At 47.2% G+C, this 21,692-nt stretch overlaps 1 protein-coding gene across 1 annotated transcript in view; it reads right to left on the bottom strand.

The window, feature by feature from the left end:
• The window catches only part of SMC1B (structural maintenance of chromosomes 1B), a 512,286-nt gene that overhangs the window by 286,736 nt on the left and 203,858 nt on the right, over nucleotides 1-21,692 (bottom strand). The gene's annotated exons all lie outside the window — the stretch shown is intronic.

The raw sequence follows: 21,692 nt of genomic DNA, 5'->3' as shown, positions 1-21,692 counted from the left end.
GCTTTAGTCCTTCGGTTTAGTAACAAGCAGGGTCAAAAATATTAAAACTCCATAGAGGGGTGGGTGCTGTGTCCGTCAATGAACTCAGAGAAATGGATTTTACGGCAAGTTCATGGACGGACACAGCTCTCCGTTATTAGGAACCATAGGGACATCCCCAAGCAGTCCCAAACATGAGGGGGTGGGACAACAAATGATAAACACAAAAGCCAACAAGGTAAACATGGAGCTCAATAAAAAAACAACTGGAGCCCATCCTGAACAATACATCCCCAAAGAGGGAACAAACCCTTTTAAACAGCAGCCTGCAAAACCTTGCTGCCAAAAAGGTAGCATCCGCAGATGCCAACGCATCCACTTTGTAGAATTTAGTGAAAGTGTGCACAGACGACCAAGTGGCCGCTCTGCACACCTGTGCCACTGATGCCTGATGAGAGAAGGTCCAAGAACCACTAAGCGCCCAAGTGGAGTGCGCCCTTACAGGGAAAGGAGGAACTTGACCCTTGATAGAATAGGCCTGAGTCACCATTTGTCTGATCCATCTGGAAATGGTCGCAGAAGAAGCGGACAGCCCTTTTCTTGGCCCGTCCCTGATCATAAACCATGAGTCTGACCTCTGAAAGGCTGTGGCAGCCAGAACACCCAAATTACCTCCAGGGCATGCAACGCAAATTCCTTGGGATGAGCGGGCCTGGGACACAAAGAAGGGAAAACAAGTTCTTCATTCAAATGGAAATCAGAGACCACCTTAGGTAGGAATGACGGGTGTGGACAAAGAACCACCTTATCTTTGTGGACCACCATATAGGGGAGGGGTATGACAAGATAATGCCGCCAGCTCCGACACCCTGTGATGGCCACCAAAAAAGCTACCTCCTGAGACTGCGTAAGCAGGGAAATCACCTGAATATTTTCAAAGGGAGGCTTTTGAAGAACTGAGAGCACCAAGTTCAAATCGCACGGCGGTAGAGGAGACCGCACCGGTGGAGTCAGGTGTTTGAATAAAAGTACGCAACAATAAATAGGTGGCTAATGGTCACTGAAAGAAGAACGCCAAGGCAAAACACCTGTCTCTTGATGGTACTCAAGGCCAATGTCTGCTTAACCCCTCGTTGATAAAAAGGCCAAAATACAAGCCACCGAAAAAGAACGAGGGTGAAAACCAATAGACTCACACCACGAAATGTACACTTTTACAATGGTAAATCTTCCTAGAGGTAGACTTCCTAGCCTACAGCAGGGTCAGAATCACAGACCCAGGCAAACCTATATCCTTCAGGACCTGGCTTTCAGGCTGTTAAAGCCAGCGATTATAAAGCAGGATGGAATATCGGCCCTTGGGACAGCAGGTCCTCCCTGAGAGGCAGTCTCCAAGGGACGTCGGCGACCGCCACCAAACGCACCAGGTCGGCATATCAAGACCGGCGAGACCGGTCTGGGCCACCAGAATGACCGGAATCCCTTCAGCCTCGATCCTGTGCAGAACCCATGGAAGAAGCTAGAGAGAAGGAAAGGCATGGATCAGACAAAACTGTCCCCACGTGGCCACCAGAGCATCTGTGGCGTCCGCCAGAGGATCCGGTGACCGTGCCACAAACCTCGGTACCTTTCTGTTGAGCGGTGACCCATACAGGTCAACTTCGAGGGTGCCCCACCACAGACATATCAGATGAAACAAGTCTGGATGAAGGGACCACTCCCCTTGGTCCAATGCCTGTCGACTGAGATAGTCCGCCTGCCAAATTTCCACACCTGGAATGTGTACAGTGGAGAGGGTGGAACAAAGTGTAGTGTCCACCGGAGAAGACCGGCTACTTGAAGAGCCGCCAACACACTTTTTTATCCGGCCTAGTGATTGACATAAGTCACCGCCATTGCATTGTCCAATTGGATTCTTACTGGGAGCCCCCGGAGCCAATCCATCTAATGATCCAGGCACACCCTGATCTCCCGAAGTTCCAAGACATCGATCGGTAGGTTGGATTCCTCCAGCGTCCCAACAACCCTGAGCGGAGCTCAGCCCCAGGACACCTCCCCACCTGGACAGACTGCCATTCGTCGTGACCACTGTCCAATTCAAGAGGAGAAAAGATGTGCTCTGCCGAAGACTCGAAGAGTGAAGCCACCAGACCAGGTAACCCCTGGTTTCCTGGCTCAGCTGAATTGGATTGTCCAGAGACTTCGGACACTTGTCCCATTTCACCAGGATCTCTCTCTGGAGGGCCCTCGTATGGAACTGTGCAAAATGGAACCGCCTCGAAGGTAGACACTATCAGGCCCAGCACCCGCATGCAAGACAGGAAGGAAGACCACCTGCGGGACAGCAACAGATGAATCGCATCATGCAACTTCTGGAGTTTGTCCAGAGGAAGAACACTTTGACTACAGCTGAATCCATAGTCAAAACCAGATAATCCAATTTTTTGGAAGAAAACAGAGAAGACTTCTGGTAGTTTAGAAGCCAACCAAACTCCTATAAAAAGGTCTGTATAGTGATCTTCAGGTCATCCAACAATGCAGAGCACGACTCCGATTCCAAGAGGTGGTGGTCCAGATAACCCAGCACTGCAATCTCGGCCGCTGACGTAGCAACACCAAATCCCAGAGCCAACACCTTTGTGAAGACCCGAGGTGCGGAAACTAGACCAAAGGGTAATGCCACAAACTGATAGTGCTTCTCTCCCACAGCAAAGCGGAGGAAACACTGGTGTCAGGCACATATTGGAATGTGCAAGTAAGCACCTTTGATCTCAATAGAGGCTAAGCAATCCCCCTGATGTAGGGATGCCACCACCCTGGTGAGTGGGCTCCATTCTGAATTTCTGTACCCGCACAAACCAGTTCAGGGTCGAGATCCAGAATCGGATGAACCTGGCCTTCCTTTTTAAGGACTGAAAACAGGTTTGAATAAAAGCCTTGAAACCGTTCCGATACCGGGAAATCACTCCCTGAAGCAACAGCCCCGAAGAGAGCTTGCTGTCTGTCCGGGGACAGATGCACTTGTAAGGAAAGAACCCCTCCGGAGGACAAGAACAAAACTATCTAGTAACCGGACAGAATTACTTTGTGGACCGATTTGTCGATCACCAAGGAGGTCCACGCTTCTGAAAAATGAGGACGTCCCTCCACCCCAGGTATGGGTGAGGGTGCACCTTTCATGCTGAAGGGGCCTTGTCCGTGGATCTAGATAATCCTGCTTCCAGCTTGCCAGACCAGGGCTGCTTGGAACCTCCTGAGGAGGGCTTGAAAACTTTTGAACCCTTTTTCAGTGGATCCTAAGGAATGAAAAAACTTTGTGTGCCAGCTTCTGAGCGCCAAAGGGGACGGAGCTCCGCAGCTGCCTCAGCTGCATCCTCCATCTTTCAAGTATCCCGCATGGATTTAATCACTGCATCAATCGGGGCCTTTTCGTGCGCAGCCACAACTGTGAAAGAATCATCTTTGCTATCTTACAGGTCAGGGAGTGTGGCTACAAACTCCGCTGGGTTGGCCCCATCCGTGGTAACAGAGCCAGATTCAGAATCTGATGACGCAGATGAGGGCGGGGGGCGCTATTTCCTAGTCTTATGCCCAGCACCACCTCCAGCCGGAAAACACAAAAAAAAAAAAACAGAGGGTCCGAGGACCGGGGCCCCGCACAGGGGGCGCCAAATGAACTGCGCAAAAGGGGGTGGCCCTCTAACACCCCTCCAAGGAGGCAGCAAAAGGAGGGGGTCGCCCGCCCTTATGACGGTAGTCCTGCAGGCAGGATACCCCTATGGTCCCATAGCACCACTGGGAAGGCCGGGTGCTCCACAGCATAATGGCGGCTACAGCTGCTGGCAAACCGGACTGCCCCTCCGGGAGGCGGCGCCCAGCTCAGCCACAAGCCACGGTCTAAATTTGTGGCTAGCTGCCCATGTGTGCATCGGTCAGAGGAGGAGCGAGACTACTAGAGGAAGCAAAGGGGAGGGCGGATGCCCAAACGGAAAGCGGCAGTTTCAGCCACCTTAACTGTGGTCACACCACACAGCTCCCGGCCAGTAGACGCGACCTAAATTACTGGATGGTCTGACCTCTGAATTTGACGCTGAGCATGTGCACTCAACCCCTTTGGTTGACCATGGCGAGGCCTGTTCTGGGTGCAGCCTGCCCTGTTAAACCGCTGTATAGTCTTGGCCACTGTGATGCAGCTCAGTTTCAGGGTCTTGGCAATCTTCTTATAGCCTAGTCCATCTTTCTGTAGAGCTACAATTCTTTTTTTCAGATTCTCTTTTCAGAGTTCTTTGCCATGATGTTCCATGTTGAACTTCCAGTGACCAGTAAGAGAGTGATGACACCAAATTTAACAATGCTGCACATTTACCTAATTGAACTTTGTAAAGATACGAAAAAGGCGACCATGTCTTACATGCCTAAACAAGAGAAGCTTGATAATGGACAGGCCAAGAAGCACTGACACTCCTGATGGAATGGCCTTTGACCGCAAAGGGAGGAACCTTGACACCATAGGCCTGAGAAATGAGCTGACTAATCCACCTAAAAATAACTCATACATTGTGATCATCAACCACAGGATGAAGCACCTTCTTAGGATTGGGACAAAAAGATGTGTACAATCAATATATAAATGGTTTGTCACAGCTCTCTGCTACACCTGGAGGACAGCTTGTTCTGTTGAAAAAACCTAAGACTTCAGGATCAACAAGTGAAAATAAAGAAAGCCTAAAAAATAAATAATGCAGCCATCACATTTTAGAATTGATAAGCTGAAATATAATAAAAGTTTTCCTTTAGGTTTAATACCACTTTATGGCTCCATTGGGAGGGTGCACAAGGGGAACTAACCTGTGTGACACCCTGTAAAATAGTACTAAATTATATAAAAACACAAATACACTTAAAAAAGAAAGCTCGCTCTGAACATACCAAGTAAATTATAACCACTGATGCTCTGTTAATACAGACAATAGAAAAGTCTACATGTATAGAAAAAGTTTACAATGTAATGATTCAATATTGAAAGTCGTATTCACCCATGGTTATATAAATCAAATCCATGCACCCGGGTAAAAAAAAAAAAAAAAAGCACACACTCCAGCTTCTTACCAGATTATAATGACCATTAAACTAGTAAATGGTCTAACAACAGGGGGAAATCAGCCCGAAACAATGTGTAGTAAGACAATAAAGATGCTACCAAACCAACATAAAACACTTCACCTTCTTACCAGATTATATTGACCATTATTGTTAGTAAATGGTAAAAAAGCGCATAGGGGGTTAATCTCATCTGACAGCTGCGGTGTCTCCTCCGTGGTTCATGCAGGTCGGGAACCACACAAAGTATCTCAGAAATGAAGGATAAAAAGCAAGACCATAGGTGTAGTACCTTATGAACCGATTTATTTAAAATCCGTAGTGGGCACTCAAATAGAACTTCAAGACATATCATAAAAGCCAGTGTTTCCAGGCAGACAGAGCTGACCCACCCACTCACGCAATCAAACTCAGCGTGCGTGATGACGTCACTCTCATAGGCCCCTACCCTAGGCGTTTCATCACAGACGCCGCCCAGGCACCGAAAGGATCCCAACATCAATATAGGAATAAACCCAGATGCTTGACCGGCAGCTGGCTTACCTGCTCTCCCCCCTCCACAGCCTGGTGCTCTAGTGAGGATTGGAGGGGCAGAGCAGAGAGTCAGTGACTGACAGGCAGTCCCCACTCTTGAATTTAGTTTCCAGGTACAGTCCCTCTTGTCCGAAATAGTTGCTAAAGCAAGCAGGCCATGGCCTACCTCTTCCCCTCAGGGATGTAAGGAACAAGCCAGGAGTGATGGGAACAAAGTCAATCAAAATATTTTTAGGGTGGCATAAGGAAAAACATCCACCACCTACAACCACTAGCTAAAAAGTGAGGCTTAGCTGAGCTGGGAGGGGTTGGGGCCTGGGCAGGAATTTAACCTCCTGAAGGTTGCAACACAACCCAAGTAGTCATGAATATGACGTCCTTTGTGTCTTGTAATGTACAATTAAGAAAGCAGTAGCATTTTGAAAATGCACTGTATTGTGATAGAACTTCTTTTGTGGTTTACTTGCCAAAACTGCTTACCAACATTGGCTGATCTGGAAAAACAATGCCCTCAGATGAAGTATTACCATGCTATAAAGTAAGTAATGTAGGTTGCCAACAACAAAAAAAAAAAAAGGAATTTTGTATAGTCATACCCTGGAAGTTGCAAAAAAAAAAAGAAGAAGTAGGAGGACCTGGGTTAGTTTGCCCTATTTTAGGGTGTATGTGTCATGTCCTTTTGTGGATTGGCGGTTTGTGTGTGTCCAATCATGTTCTTGTTTGTTGCATTTCTAACTGTTGGTTGTAGATGTCTGTTTTGCTGGTTTTGTCTGGTTATTTGCAGATCTGTTTGATTATGCGCTGCTTGTCTGTGTATTCGCAGATTGGTTGGTTTGCTTGTCTGTCTGTGTGTGGGTCCTCTGGATTGTTGAGTAGTTTGGGCGCCTTAAGTTTGTTATGGATGGGAGACCTTGTCACAGTTCGTGGTGGGGAGAGGCCTCTCTCCTTCTGCGGCCTCCCCTAGCATGGGATATGGCCACGTGCATGGTTTGTGCATCACTTCCAGGATACACCAGTCCGATCCGGAAGTGTGGCTGCGGAAGTTTGTTTACCTCGCACCGCCATTTCTGGACATGCACGGTTAATGGTTGGGCCGCGCATGCCCAGAGACATACGCTCCCGCCGCACCATTCAGGCATTTACATTCTCCTGTTAATAGGGACATATACACAGACCTAGGGCAGGCAATTTTTTCCACGGCTATGGAGGCATCTCTTTGGACTGAACCTAGTTATAGGCCTAAAGTTGAAGGTCAGTCTTCTACACCTTTACAGTTTGGATGGGGGTGGGATGTGCATCTTTTAGGGTCTTATTTGGGTGAAACCTCCCAATGGAGCACTTGCAATATGGTGGTCTCAACTTTTCTTGCCTTGTCTTATTCTAGTGCCATATCAGGAAAAATGGGATTTTTGACTCACCGTAAAATCCATTTCTCTGATTTTTATTGACGGACACAGCTCCTGATCTTCTTAACCATTGGTTTATACAGCCCCCTACAGGAGTAGGACACTAGGCAGAAAAAAAGTCTGGCTACGCCTATGGGCATTCCCAGGGGGTATACTCCTGCTCTCTGCTATAGGTACTCCGTTTTGTTACAAGCAGTGTCAGAAGAATTACAACTCCATATAGGGGTGGGTGCTGTGTCCATCAATGAACATCAGAGAAAAATGGATTTTTGTAAGAACTTACCGTAAAATCCTTTTCTCTTAAGCTCATTGACAGACGTAGTCTTCTTGATTCTCAAGAGCTGGGTTATGTTGTCTCCGCAGGAGTAGGACTAGGCAGAATGACAAAACGTTCTGGCTCCACCCTAGGGGGCAGTCCCTGAGGGTATATCCTCCCTCTCTCTGCTACAGGGAATCAGTTCTGTTTAAAGCAGTACAGAGAAATTAACCCAACCCAACTCAATGATAGAGGGGCGGGTACTACGTCTGTCAATGAGCTTAAGAGAAAAGGATTTTACGGTAAGTTCTTACAAAAATCCATTTTTCTCTATCGCTCATTGACAGACGTAGTCTTCTTGATTCTCAAGAGCTGGGACATCCAGAAGCAGTGCCACAAATGAGGGGTGGGATTGACAAAATCAAATCCAATCTAGTAGGCCCAACCGGTGCCAAACTAGAAGTTTTAAAGGCTCATTATAAACAAAGAATGAGACTAAAAGAAAAAAATTTTCCAACGGAAAAAAACCCTCGAGGTAGACCACTGGTCTCCTCAAATTGCGGCCTGCAAAACCTTGCGGCCAAATGAGGCATCAGACGATGCCATTACATCAACTTTATAATGTTTAGAGAAGGTATGCACCGACGACCAGGTAGCCGCCTTGCACACCTGGACCACTGACGCCTGATGGCGAAAGGCCCATGACGCACTAAGTGCCCGAGTGGAGTGCGCCTTAACAGGGAACGGGGGCTCCCGACCCTTAATAGAATAAGCCTGTACTACCGTCTGTCTGATCCATTTGGAAATGGTCGCGGCAGATGCAGGCAACCCCTTTTTGGGTCCATCTGGGATCACAAAAAGTGAATCCGTCTTGCGAAACGAGTCTGTCGTTTTCAAGTATACCCTGATCACCCGGACCACATCCAAGGAGTGCAAAGCAAATTCCCGAGGATGACTGGGCTTAGGACACAGGGAAGGTAATACAATTTCTTCATTCAGATGAAATTCTGAAACTACTTTTGGTAGGAAGGATGGATTCGGACGAAGAACCACCTTATCTCTATGAACCACCAGATATGGTGAACGACAAGATAATGCGGCCAGTTCTGACACCCTGCGTGCAGAAGTAATAGCCACCAAGAAGGCCACCTTCTGGGACAACGTGGGTAGAGGAATCTCCCTAATATCTTCAAAGGGAGGTTTCTGAAGAACCGACAACACTAAATTAAGATCCCAGGGGGGTAACGGCGCGTGCACTGGCGGAGCCAGATGTCGCACCCCCTGGATGAAATTCCGCACCAAGGAATGAGTAGCCAAAGGCTTCTGAAAGAAGATGGCTAATGCTGAGACCTGACCCTTGATAGTACTCAAGGCCAGTTTCTGCTCAACCCCTTGTTGCAGAAAAGCCAATATTCGACTAATCGAATAAGACCGAGGACGGAACCCTAAAGGTTCACACCATGCAATGTAGGACTTCCATGTGCGATGATAAATCTCTCTGGAAGTCGCTTTCCTTGCTTCAACTAGAGTAGGAATAACTGAAGCTGACAAACCTTTGTCCTTCAGCACCTGGGTCTCAATAGCCAGGCCGTTAAAGCCAGCGATCGTAAAGCAGGATGGAAGATCGGTCCCTGAGACAGTAGATCCTCCCTGAGAGGAAGTCTCCATGGGACGTCCGCCACCAGTCTGACCATGTCGGCGTACCAAGCTCGACGAGGCCAGTCCGGAGCTACCAGGATTACTGGGATTCCTTCCTCCTCTACCCTGCGAAGAAGTCTTGGCAGTAACGCGAGAGGAGGGAAGGCATATATTAGCTGGTATTGCCCCCACGGGGCGATCAGTGCGTCTGCGGTTTCTGCTAGAGGATCGCGGGAGCGAGCCACGAATCTCTGAACTTTCCTGTTGAATCGTGATGCCAACAGATCCACATCCGGTGTGCCCCACCGTAGGCACAACTGGTGGAAAACGTCTGGATGGAGGGACCATTCCCCCTGATCCAGGGTCTGACGGCTGAGATAATCTGCCTGCCAATTCTCCACCCCCGGAATGAACACCGCAGAGATTGCTGGAACAAATCGTTCCGCCCAGCGAAGAATGCAAGCCACTTCTTTGGCCGCTCGGACACTCTTGGTGCCCCCCTGATGATTGACATAAGCCACGGCCGTGGCATTGTCCGACTGGATCCGAACCGGGCTGCCCTGGAGCTGCTCGGTCCAGTGAATCAGACAAAGTCTGATCGCTCTCAGTTCCAATACATTTATCGGTAATCTGGATTCTTCCGGGGACCAAGGTCCCTGGACAGATAACTGACCAAGAATTCCTCCCCATCCGGATAGACTGGCATCCGTGGTCACTATCGTCCAATATATTGGCAGAAATGACTTTCCCTGGCTGAGCATTGGAGACCGAAGCCACCAAACCAGAGACTCTCTGGTCTGTTTGCTCAATCGTATCTGATTGTCCAGGGATTCCGGATTCCGATTCCATCTGAGAAGAATCTCTTGCTGAAGAATTCGGGTATGGGACTGGGCAAATGGGACTGCTTCGAATGAAGCCACCATCAACCCCAGAACCCTCATGCACGTCCGAAGGGAAGACCAGCTGTTGGACAGTAACAACTGGACTGCTGATTGAATCTTTCGAAGTTTCCCTACCGGAAGGAAAACTCTCGTCCTGACTGTGTCTAGAATTAGACCCAGATATTCGAGCCTCTGGGTGGGAACCAGAAATGACTTTTGCTGGTTCACCAGCCACCCGAATTCCTGTAAAGAAATCATAGTAATTTCTATGTTTTGTAGCAAGGTCTGAGGAGATTCTGCATGAAGCAGAAGATCGTCTAGGTAACCTAGAATCGATATACCTCTTTGGCGCAGAAGTGCCAACATTGGGGCCAACACCTTTGTGAAGACCCGCGGAGCCGTGGCGAGACCGAAAGGTAACGCCACAAACTGATAGTGGTTCTCCTCTACGGAAAAGCGTAGAAAACGCTGATGTCCTGCGAAAATGGGAATGTGAAGATAGGCGTCCTTGATGTCTATGGACGCTAGGACATCCCCTGGATGCAGGAAGGCTGCTACCGTGCGAATGGACTCCATTCTGAATCTTCTTATGTTGACGAAAGAATTGAGTGCTCTTAAGTCCAGAATTGGACGCACTTTGCCCTCTTTCCTGGGTATTGTAAACAGGTTTGAATAAAACCCTTGAAACCGTTCTGTCCAAGGAACGTGGACTACCACTCCTTGTTGTAGTAAATCTGTGACTGCTCTCCGCAGATCTTCTAAACGATCTGCGGATAGACGGATATTGGAAGGGAAGAATCGCGCCGGTGGGAGAGATCGAAACTCGATCTTGTACCCTGACCTTATGACTTCGCAAACCCATTTGTCCGGGATTCTGGAAAGCCATGGATCCGGGAACCGGCAAAGACGTCCCCCCACCCCAGTTATGGGTGGGGGCGCACCTTCAGGCTTTGGATGGTTTATCTTCGGGTCTGGAGGGGGCGGGCTTTTGCTTGCCCGACCACCGACCCCTGACGCCTCCTGCAGGAGCTTTGGAGGACTTAGTTTTTTCACCCGCTGGACGAAAAAACCTCTTGTGAGCAGAAAAAGAAGGCCCTCGTCTTTAACGAGTTCCTTTACCTTTAAAATTTTGCGGTAAAAAGGTGCTTTTTCCATCGGTGAGATCCTTAATGATCTCATCTAAGTTGGCTCCAAATAGACGCTCTCCTGAAAAGGGGATATTAGCCAATGCTTTTTTGGAACCTTGGTCGGCTATCCAACCTTTTAGCCACAGTGTACGCCTGAGAACCACTGCTGAGACTGATGCTCGCGCCATTAATGGAGTGGCGTCTAACGCCGCATCACATACAAACTGTAACCCCTGTATCATTTGTTCCAACAAATCTGATACCGCCTGAGGGACTTCTTCTAAGTCCCGGCGTAACCACTTGGTCCATTCAGTTACAGCCTGCGAAACCAGACCAATAGCAATTATTGGCCTGAAAGCTGATCCAATCAAGGAAAACATGGTGCGAGACATAGCTTCTATCTTGCGATCCACTGGATCTTTAAAAGACGGAGCGTCTTCTAAAGGAATAACCGTGGCTTTATTCAATCTAGCAATAGGTGAATCCACCACAGGTGGTTCTGTCCATTTCTTAATAAGGGTTTCCTCAAACGGATAACGCCTGTCAATGCGTTTGGAAATATTAAAAGTGCGTTTTGGCAGACGCCATTCTTCATCGATTGGATTGCCAAAACATTTGGGCAATGGAAAAACCTTTGCCACTTTGATGCGCTTTTTAGTCCCAAAAGGGATCTCAGTTTCAGCTATTTCTGATGGAATACCCTGTAACCTTAAAGTCTCTTGAACAGATACAATGAGTGCGTTTACCAACGCTTCCTCTCGGGCTATGGCAGATGCCGAAACATCCTCCTCACTGTCTGAAGAGACAGGACCCGAGACACCAATACCAGATGAAGTACCTGCAACTGCAGAAATAGGCTCAGAGTCTGAATCCGAGGTTTCAGATAATAAGGGGTTAGGCGGGGGTCGCTTTCTTGCGCCCTGTCCCTGACAAGCCACTTCCACCCGGGACACAAAAGTTTCCATAATAGCTGACAAAGATTCAATTGTCAATGGGGTGCTGGAGGATCCCGCAGACCCCTCGAGGGGATCCGGAGGAGATACATGAGTGGCAGGGTCCATGTTAATACAGGACACTTTGCCAGCAATAAACAAAAAAACTTTTTTTTTTTTTTTTTTTTTGTGTGTCTCCCCCTAGCGCAATAGCGCCCCTCAGAGTACCTGCTTCTCGATCCCAGAGAGAGAGAGAGGGACCCCCAAGGCTCACCAACCGATGCAGTGCAGTTTCCAACAAACTGCAGCCAGCGTCTGTCTTACACAGACTGGAAGGAGCTGTTTGCTTTTTCCCGGGCAGAAGGCGTGGCTCCGCCCCCTGTGTACGCCTTCCGGCGTTCCCAGCCCTCCACGAGGAAGCTGGGCTCACAAAACATGGCCGCCCCCATAGAAGAGACATAAGACTCCAAAAACATGGCGGCCGACGTGACCTGAGGACATATATGTATTCGGTCTACGGCAAAATGGCGGCGGACCGCCGATATCGTCTTCCCAGCACATCCACCTGCACTCTGGTTCTCCTCTACCTGAGAGGTGACATATGGATCTACAGAGATACACTGCACATAAGGTAGGATTATACCTCCTATGTCTGCTGTAATGTTACAGTCTGCTGGGTAGAGTGTTAGCTCTTGAACCAAGTCCACTTCCCACAAACACATGCTGTATTACAAGGGGGACTTGTAAGTGTCAGATATATACTGACCATATATGGAGGGGCCCATAATATATACTGCCTCATAAATGAGGAAAAAAAGGGAACGTTTTACTCACCATACCGAACCGACAGGCACCCTCTCTTCATAATACCCTCTCCACCGGGGTGGGGGTTTGTGGACGCCTCGACTCTCTGGTCCTGGCGTCCAAGCGAGCTTTAACTCGCAAAGTCAGTCCCTTTACTGGGACTCCGTCGCGGCCGACTCAGCGCACTGGTCTGCACGCGCCTTTTAGGCAGAAACCGGGGTGACCACTGGATCTCACATCCAGCCCGTCGCCCGGCCCCGCATACTTACTTGAATATGTCGCGGCCGACCAAGCGCAATGCCTGGTCTGCACGCGCTCGTAGGCCGGCTGGGGTGACCACAAGTGTCGCCCAGTCCGGCATTTTTGCTTGAAGATCTCACAGGAAAAAAAAAACACTGGAGAAAACTACCTAAAAAATGTCTTTTTCTTAAAGAAAAAAAGTCTTGCCAGGACCAAAAGATCCCAGCAAGGAGCTTAGGTCCTTACTCCTGACTAGACAGAAAAAAACTGATTCCCTGTAGCAGAGAGAGGGAGGATATACCCTCAGGGACTGCCCCCTAGGGTGGAGCCAGAACGTTTTGTCATTCTGCCTAGTCCTACTCCTGCGGAGACAACATAACCCAGCTCTTGAGAATCAAGAAGACTACGTCTGTCAATGAGCGATAGAGAAATGGATTTTACGGTAAGTCAAAAATCCTATTTTCTCTTTCGTTCATTGATGGACACAGCTCCTGATCTTCTTAACCACTGGGAGGCCCCAAAGCAGTGTTAAACATGAGGGGTGTGATCAGCGAAAAAAATTCCCAAGGCTAAACTATAGCCAACCAGGTAAACAGAAGCTCAACCAAAACAACTGGAGCCCACCTGAAAAGAACAATACGCCATCAAAGAGGACAAGGTCTTCTAAACAGCAGCCTGCAAAACTGCGGCCAAAGGAAGAATATGCAGATACCAACAAATCCACTTTATAGAACTTTGTGAAAGTGTGCACCGACGACCAGGTGGTCGCCTTGCAAACCTGGGTCACTGACGCCTGATGACGGAAGGCCCGAGTAGAATGTGCCTTCACAGGGAAAGGAGGAGCCTGACCCTTGATGGAATAGGCCTGAACTACCATCTGTCTGATCCATCTGGAAATGGTCGCAGAGGAAGCGGACAACCCGTTCAAAGGCCCATCCATGAGCACAAATAGTGAGTCTGATTTCCTAAAAAACTCAGTAGCTGCCAGGTACACCCTAACTGCCCGGACTACATCCAAGGCATGTAAAGCAATTTCCTTCGGATGTTTTGGCCTGGAACACAGGGAAGGAAACACAATGTTTTCATTCAAATGAAAATCAAATACAACCTTTGGAAGGAATATCTCTGTGAATCACCAAGTAAAGTGAACGACAGGATAACGCCACCAATTCAGACGCTGCGCACAGAGGTGAAATCCACCAAAAAGGCCACCTTCTGGGACAGCGTAAGCAAGGGAATATCCTGAAGATTCTCAAAGGGAGGCTTCTGGTGGAAAGAGCAAAAAATTGAGGTCCCAAGGCGGTAACGGAGACCACACTGGACGAGTCAAATGCCAAACTCCCTGAAGAAAAAGTATGCACCAGGGAGTGTGTGGACAAGGGCCGTTGAAAGAAGACCTCTAAGACCGACACCTGGCCCTTGATATTACTCAAAGCCAGTTCCTACTTAAACCCCCCCCCCCCGTTAAAGGAAGGTCAAGATCAAAAAGAACAAGGATGAACCCCAAGACTCACACCACAAAATGTACGACTTTCATGTACAATGGTAGATCTTCCTAGAAGTAGATTTCCTAGCTATTAACAGTGTTGGAATCACCGACTCAGACAAACCTCCATCATTTAGCACCTGGTGTTCAACAGCCAAGCTGTCAAAGCCAGCGACTGTAAAGCAGGATGGAAGATTGGTCCTTGGGACAGCAGACCCTCCGTGAGAGGAAGCTTCAAGGAATGTCGGCGACCAGCCACACCAGATCAGCGTACCAAGCACAGCGAGGTCAGTCGGGGGCCACTAAGATGACCGGAATTCTTTCTGCCTCGATACTGCGTTTAAGTCTTGGCAGAAGCTTGAGAGGAGCAAAGGCCTAAATCAGACGATACTGACCCCACGGGACCACCACAGCATCTGTGGCATCCGCCAGAGGATCACATGACCAAGCCACAAACATCTGAACCTTTCTGTTGAGCCGGGACGCCAACAGATCCACCTCAGGAATACCCCACCAGAGACACAACTAATGAAACATCTCCAGATGAAGGGACCACTCCCCTTGGTCCAATGCCTGCTGACAGATATAATCCGCCTGCCAGTTTTCCACCCCAGGAAGGTGTACAGGGGAGAGGGCTGGAACAAACTGTTCTGCCCACCTCAGAATGCTGGCTACCTCCAGAGCCGCCAGGACACTTCTTGTGTCCCCCTGGTGATTGACATAAGCCATGGCATTTTCCGATTGAATGCGCACTGGACATCCCTGAAGACGATCCGTCCAATGTTCCAGGCACAGTGTGATCCAAGACATTGATCAGTAGTCTGGACTGTTCCAGTGTCCAGAGTCCCTGAGCAGAATTTTTGCAGAGGACGCCTCCCCAGCAAAACAGGCTGACATCCGTGGTGATCAATGTCCAATACAAGGGGAGGAAGGATTTGTCCAGCCAAAGCGCCGGAGAACGAAGCCACCATATCAGGGACTCTTTCATTCCCCGGCTCCGCTGGATCTGATTTTCCAGAGACTGCGGAGTCTTCTCAGATTTGGCCAGAATTTCCCTTGCAGGGACTTCGTATGGAACTGTGAAAAAGGAACACCTCCGAAGGTAGACAACATCAGGCCCAGCACCCGCATGCAAGTCCGGAGGGATGACCGTCTGCTGGACAGCAGGAGACTAATCGCAGCCTGCAGTTTCTGGAGTTTGTGATAGGGAAAAAAAGTGCGCTGGAAAAATCAGAAAAGCTGCAACCTTAGAAAATAAGGATACTGTGAAAAATGTGAATCAGGTGCGCTAAACTATTCAATAATATGTCCAATGTATACAAATATTGACAAATCAACAAAAATGGCGATAAATATAGGAAGACAAACCTTTCCACAAATGAGGTAATCAAATAAATAATCAATCAGGTTTGAAAACAAAGTGACAAAAAATCTATTGGTCAAAAAAGTGAGTCCATAAATGCAAAGTAAATGTCCAAAATTGTGTTCAAACCGACATGCATGTGAAAAACTCCAAAAGTGCAAGATCCAAAATGATGTGAGCAGTGAAGCCTCCACCGTGATCGGATATGCCCCTTACCAGATAGAGATAACACAAGGGCGTATGGGTTATCAGATCCAAAATAATGCCAGGAAAGACAGGAACACCCACCAAACTAGCTCTCCAAAAAAAGAGTATGTCAGCCTCTTACCAGATGGTAAATAATTGCAGGCAAGGAAAGGTGTATGATGTCTGCATTAACAGCTTGTCTTAAGGAGGAGCGTCAGCTGCGTCCTCCATTTTTAAGGTCTCACGCACAGATACAATCAGTGCATCCACCAGCGCCTTTATGTGCACGGTTGTGGAGGAATCATCCTCACTATCTCAGAACTCAGGGCGTGTGGTCACAGATCCAGCAGAGTGACCCAAGTCTGCGGCAGCCAAATCAGATTCAGGATATGTGCAGACAGATGAGGCAGGGGAAGGGAGGGGGCGCTTTTTGCTAGCCCATTGCCCAAAAACCACCTTCAAGCGGGAAAAAAGAAAAAAGGACTCCAGGACCGCCGTCAGTGCATCGATGGATGGTTGGGACCTGAAAGGCCCCTCAGCCTCTGAGAGGGGATCAGGTGGGAAAATGTGCTCCAAAGACTCCATCAATAGGGGACCCCACAAGAACAGAACAGGTATAAAAAAAAAAAAACCCCACCGCTCCCCAGCAGCACAACTCGGTCGCCAGTAACAGAGCACCTAAATCATCCTTAGAGAGGGAGAGGACCCCACCAGACAAGGATAATCTGCACTCCGCGTGCGGCGATCAGGAAGTGAAAAAATCCAGGAGTCAGCACCAGGGGATGAGGAGGGGTCCCACCTCCAAAATCAACGCCCACAGGGCTCCACTGTCATAGCAGCCGCTATTTTCAATGACAAACCACCGCAAAATGGCCGCCGGACTGCATAAACGTGACCACCGTGCATTGGGAGGGGCCCCTAGGCCTCAGAAAACAGGACAGGCAGGAAGGGGGGACTCTGGCAGGAGCCCCCCACCAGGTACAGCCGATCATCCACACGCTGGCGGCTCACAACCCCCCCCCCCCCCGCACAGCACCCTGCCCCCACCTCAGGTGGTGGGACCAGGCCCCCCCTACAGCACCAGCGTCAGTAAAGAAAGGGGGGGGGGCGATATGGCCCACAGGGACCACCAGACTGATGGGGGGGGGGGTGCCTAATGGGAAGGAGGGGAACCCAGGGGTTCAACGGGTCCACGTCTACCCTAAAACCCTCCAGGGAGAGAGGGGAGGACAGTCACTTACCATACCAGGAACTAGACAGGCACAGCTCCAGACAGAACCTCCTCTCCATCTAAATGGAGAGCGGTCAGCCAGGAGGAACGCTGTGATTCGGGCCAAGATCCGGTCGTATGCGATCTCACGAGGCATTTAAACTCGCAGGCCAGCCCCCGTCCGGTGGAGGTCTGAGTGCGCTCGCTGGCCAGACTGGGGTGACCACCTGTTCTAGATTATCTAGCTCATCGCCCATTCCGGCAGTTGATTGTAGATCTCACAGGAAAAAAAAAAAAAAAAAACAGGAGAAAAGATTCTATCTAAAAAGAAAAAATTGCCAGGACCAGAAATCCCAGCAAGGAACTAGGTCCTTACTCCTGACTTGGCAAAAAAAAAAAAAAAAACTGTCTACCTATAGCAGGGAGAGGGAGTGTACCCGATGGGACTGCCCATAGGCGTAGCCAGACTTTTTTTCTGCCAAGTGTCCTACTCCTGTAGGGGGCAGTATAACCCAATGGTTAGGAAGATCAGGAGCTATGTCCGTCAATGAACAAAAGAGAAATAAGAAATCTGCTTTACCAATAGACAATTTATATAGCTTGCAAACCCTGGGATGTTCTGTTGGGCACACTCCTCCCATCTTGTGTGAGTTTTCTATTATTTTTATATCCTTGTCATTAATGTTTCTTTAATATTTATAATAAACATTTTTTGATCCTCCACGCTCATTTATGGGTGATCCTGCTCTAAATTAGGAGTTCACTGAGACTCTACATATGGTTTTTATCCAATAGGTTGTAGTGACCCTGATGTGTCCCTTTGTGTGGCTTTGTGTGGCTGGAATAATGTGCCTCCTTCCCCCCCCCCCCCTTTGTCCTGGTTGGCCCGAGTTTCTGACTCTATCCATAGATGTGAGTACTTTATATTAGTATACAAAAGTGATGAAACATATATTGATGTGTTTTGAATGTTCTTTGAATGATATTTTGATATATGTGTGTTTGGTATTGTAATATATATCATAGTAATTGTAATGCATTTCCCAGCATTAATAGAATCCCGAAGAAGCCATACGGCAAAACGCAGAAAGATACATATTGGTGAGGACACATTGGTTCCTGCACCTAGTCCCATATATGAAGATCTAAATGTATTTATACATCATGTGTAACTGGGCCATTTCAGACAGGTTTCAATACATATAAAGTGCAAAACACAACCAGTTGGGAAATGCAGGCTAGATAGCCTAATACATTGCGGATATGTTTTTATGGTTTTCATGATATGAATAACATTTTGGATTTTTATATATCATTTGAGTACTCGCTTCCTTCAATTTGGGTTATTTATGACAACTGTTAAAGTCCTAACCTTCTCCCCTCTCTTTCTGTTTGAAGTCCTAGCCAATGATTCAAAGCTGGGATCTGCTGATCAGAGCTCTGTACAGAGGGAGTGATCTGTTAGTTTCTCAACCGAAACTGAAAGCTCTTTAGTAAAAGCAGCACGCAGTATACACATAATTAGGCACACATTTAACCCCTTGATTGACCTAGATTTTTAACTCCTTCCAGACAGTGCCATTAGTACAGTGACAGTGTATAGTATTATCACTGAATCACTGGTGAGGTCAGTGTCAGTTAGTGTCAGATTGCCCACTCACAGCCCCATTATAAGCTGCTGATCACCGCCATTAGTACTACAAGAAAAATTTAAAAAAATTAAAATAAATACCATAGTTTGTAGTTGTACGCAAACCAATAACATATATACTTATTGGGATTTGATCAAAAACAAAGCATTATACATTTCGGCCAAAATTTATGAAGTTTGATTTTTGTTTTATTGGATATGTTTCACAGCAGAAAGTAATTAGGGTTTTTTTTTTTTTTTCAAAATGTTCGTCTTTATTTCATTTATAGCGCAAAAAAATGAAAAAGGCGGTGGTGATTAAATACCACCAAAAGAAAGCTCTGTTTGTGTGGAAAAAATATATAAATTTTGTTTGGATACAACATTTCATGTGCAATTACCAGTTTAAGTATCGCAGTGCGGAACAGCAAATTAAATGGTGTCATGAAGGGGGTAAAAGTCTTCCGAAGCTTAAGTGGTTAAAAAGATTCACACTCTCCATTTGTCCTGTTTAACATTATCATTGAAAGTCAAAAAAATCCCAAATTTTGGTTTGTCCCCAGAAAAGTAATAGAGGAGAAATCTTCCTATGGCTACACTAGTTCTGGTGAATTGGGAGTCTCCAAAGGATTCCCTTAAAGTCTTACTAAACCCAGAACCAGCATTCAATATATCTGGTCTCCCACAGTACACATAACATGGCAATTTAATTATTTTAGTAGGTATAAACTGACAAATACCTTTTTTCATTAGCTGTATTTAGCAGTTAGAGCAATCATGTGACTTGCATCAGTGTGTGCTGAAAAAATATAGAAGTTTTAATTTCTCCCAGGATTTCCCTATCAGGCTTCAAGACCCCTAACCCTCTGTCTGGAGATATCTGGACAGTGCTGATTGGCCCCATACTGATCACATGCACCATTCCGAGAAAAAAAAACTCTCTACCAATACACACCAAACTGAGAAGCCCGACTCTATAGACTATATATAAATATTAAGTTATTTTTTGGAGTCTGTGGAGGAAGGAGATGATCAGAGAAGACAGGATCGAACAGCCTTTTTACACAATGCAGAGGATTAACCCCTTCAGTTCCACACTAAGGGGTATAACAAGCATGCTCTACTGCATATACCGACTGATTTTACTGTTGTCGGTTATGTAACATGTAATCATTCACCTGGGGTGGCATCTTTATTGTTAAAGTAGTGTTCCGTATTTCAATATGCTCCCATCCACAGACCATGTTATCCACGACATTTGTGGGGAAGAGACCCTTGTCCTTTCAACATTGGAATAAGCTGAGGTCAATGCAGGTGTTTGGAAGCTGGCAAAGGGGTATACGGGGGGATGAGGATGACAGGGAGTAGGGTGTTAGCAAGGTTGTAGAGTGGTGCCAGGTGTGATGAGGATAAGGATGACAGGAGGTAGGGTGCTAGCAAGGTAGCAGTGGGGTGCCAGGTATGATGAGGATGATGGGGTACAGTGAGGGAAAAAAGTATTTGATCCCCTGCTGATTTTGAAAAATGTGCCCACTGACAAAGAAATGATCAGTCTATAATTTTAATGGTAGGTTTATTTTACCAGTGAGGGACAGAAGAACAAAAATATCCAGACAAATGCATTTCAAAAATGTATAAATTGATTAGCATTTTATTGAGTGAAATAAATATTTGATCCCACCTATCAATCAGCAAGATATCTGGCTCCAAGGTGTCTTCTACACAGGTAACTAGCTGAGATTACAGCACTCACTTAAAGGAAGTGCTCCTAATCTCAGCTTGTTACCTGTATTAAGACACCTGTCCACAGAAGTAATCAGATTCCAATCTCTCCACCATGGCCAAGACCAAATAACTTTCCAAGGATGTCGGGGACAAGATTGTAGACCTACACAAGGGCTGGAATGAGCTACAAGACCATCGCGAAGTATCTTGGTGAGAGGGTGACAACAGTTGGTGCAATTATTAGCAAATGGAAGAAACACAAAATAACTGTCCCTCGGTCTGAGGCTCCATGCAGGATATCACCTTGTGGAGTTTTAGTGATCATGAGAATGGTGAGGAATCAGCCCAGAACTACACAGTAGAATCTTGTCAATGATCTCAAGGCAGCTGGGACCATAGTCACCAAGAAAACAATTGGTAACACACTACGCCTTGAAGGACTGAAATCCCGCAGTGCCTGCAAGGTCCCCCTGCTCAAGAAAGCACATGTTCAGGCCTGTCTGAAGTTTGCTAATGAACAGCTAATGATTCAGAGAAGAACAGGGTGAAAAGTGTTGTGGTCAGATGAGACCGAAAATCAAGCTCTTTGGCATCAACTCAACTCGCCGTGTTTGGAGGAGGAATGCTGCTATAACCCAAAGAACATTATCCCCACCATCAAACATGGAGGTAGAAACATTATGCTTTGGGGGGTTCTTTTCTGGTAAGAGGACATGTACTGTCAAATCTTGGGTGAGAACCTCCTTCCCTCAGCCAGGGCATTGAAAATGGGTCATGGATGGGTATTCCAGCATGACAATGACCCAAAACACACGGTCAAGGCATGAAAGGAGTGGCTCAAGAAGAAGCACATTAAGGTCCTGGAGTGGCCTAGCCAGTCTCCAGACCTTAATCTCATAGAAAATATGTGGAGGGAGCTGAAGGTTAGAGTTGCCAAACGTCAGCCTCGAAACCTTAATGACTTGGAGAGTATCTGCGAAGAGGAGTGGGACAAAATCCCTCCTGAGATGTGTGCAAACCTGGTGGCCAACTACAAGAAATGTCTTACCTCTGTGCTTGCCAACAAGGGTCTCTCCAGCAATTACTAAGTCATATTTAGTGAAGGGGTCAAATACTTATTTCACTCATTAAAATGCAAATCAATTTATAACTTTTTTTTAAACGCGTTTCTCTGGATATTTTTGCTGTTATTCTG

This window comes from Pelophylax lessonae (assembly GCF_965119305.1).
Source record: "Pelophylax lessonae genome assembly, chromosome: 4".
Lineage (NCBI taxonomy): Eukaryota > Metazoa > Chordata > Amphibia > Anura > Ranidae > Pelophylax > Pelophylax lessonae.
The sequence above is the reverse complement of the archived record's forward strand: the minus strand, read 5'-3'. Positions and strand labels throughout refer to the sequence as shown.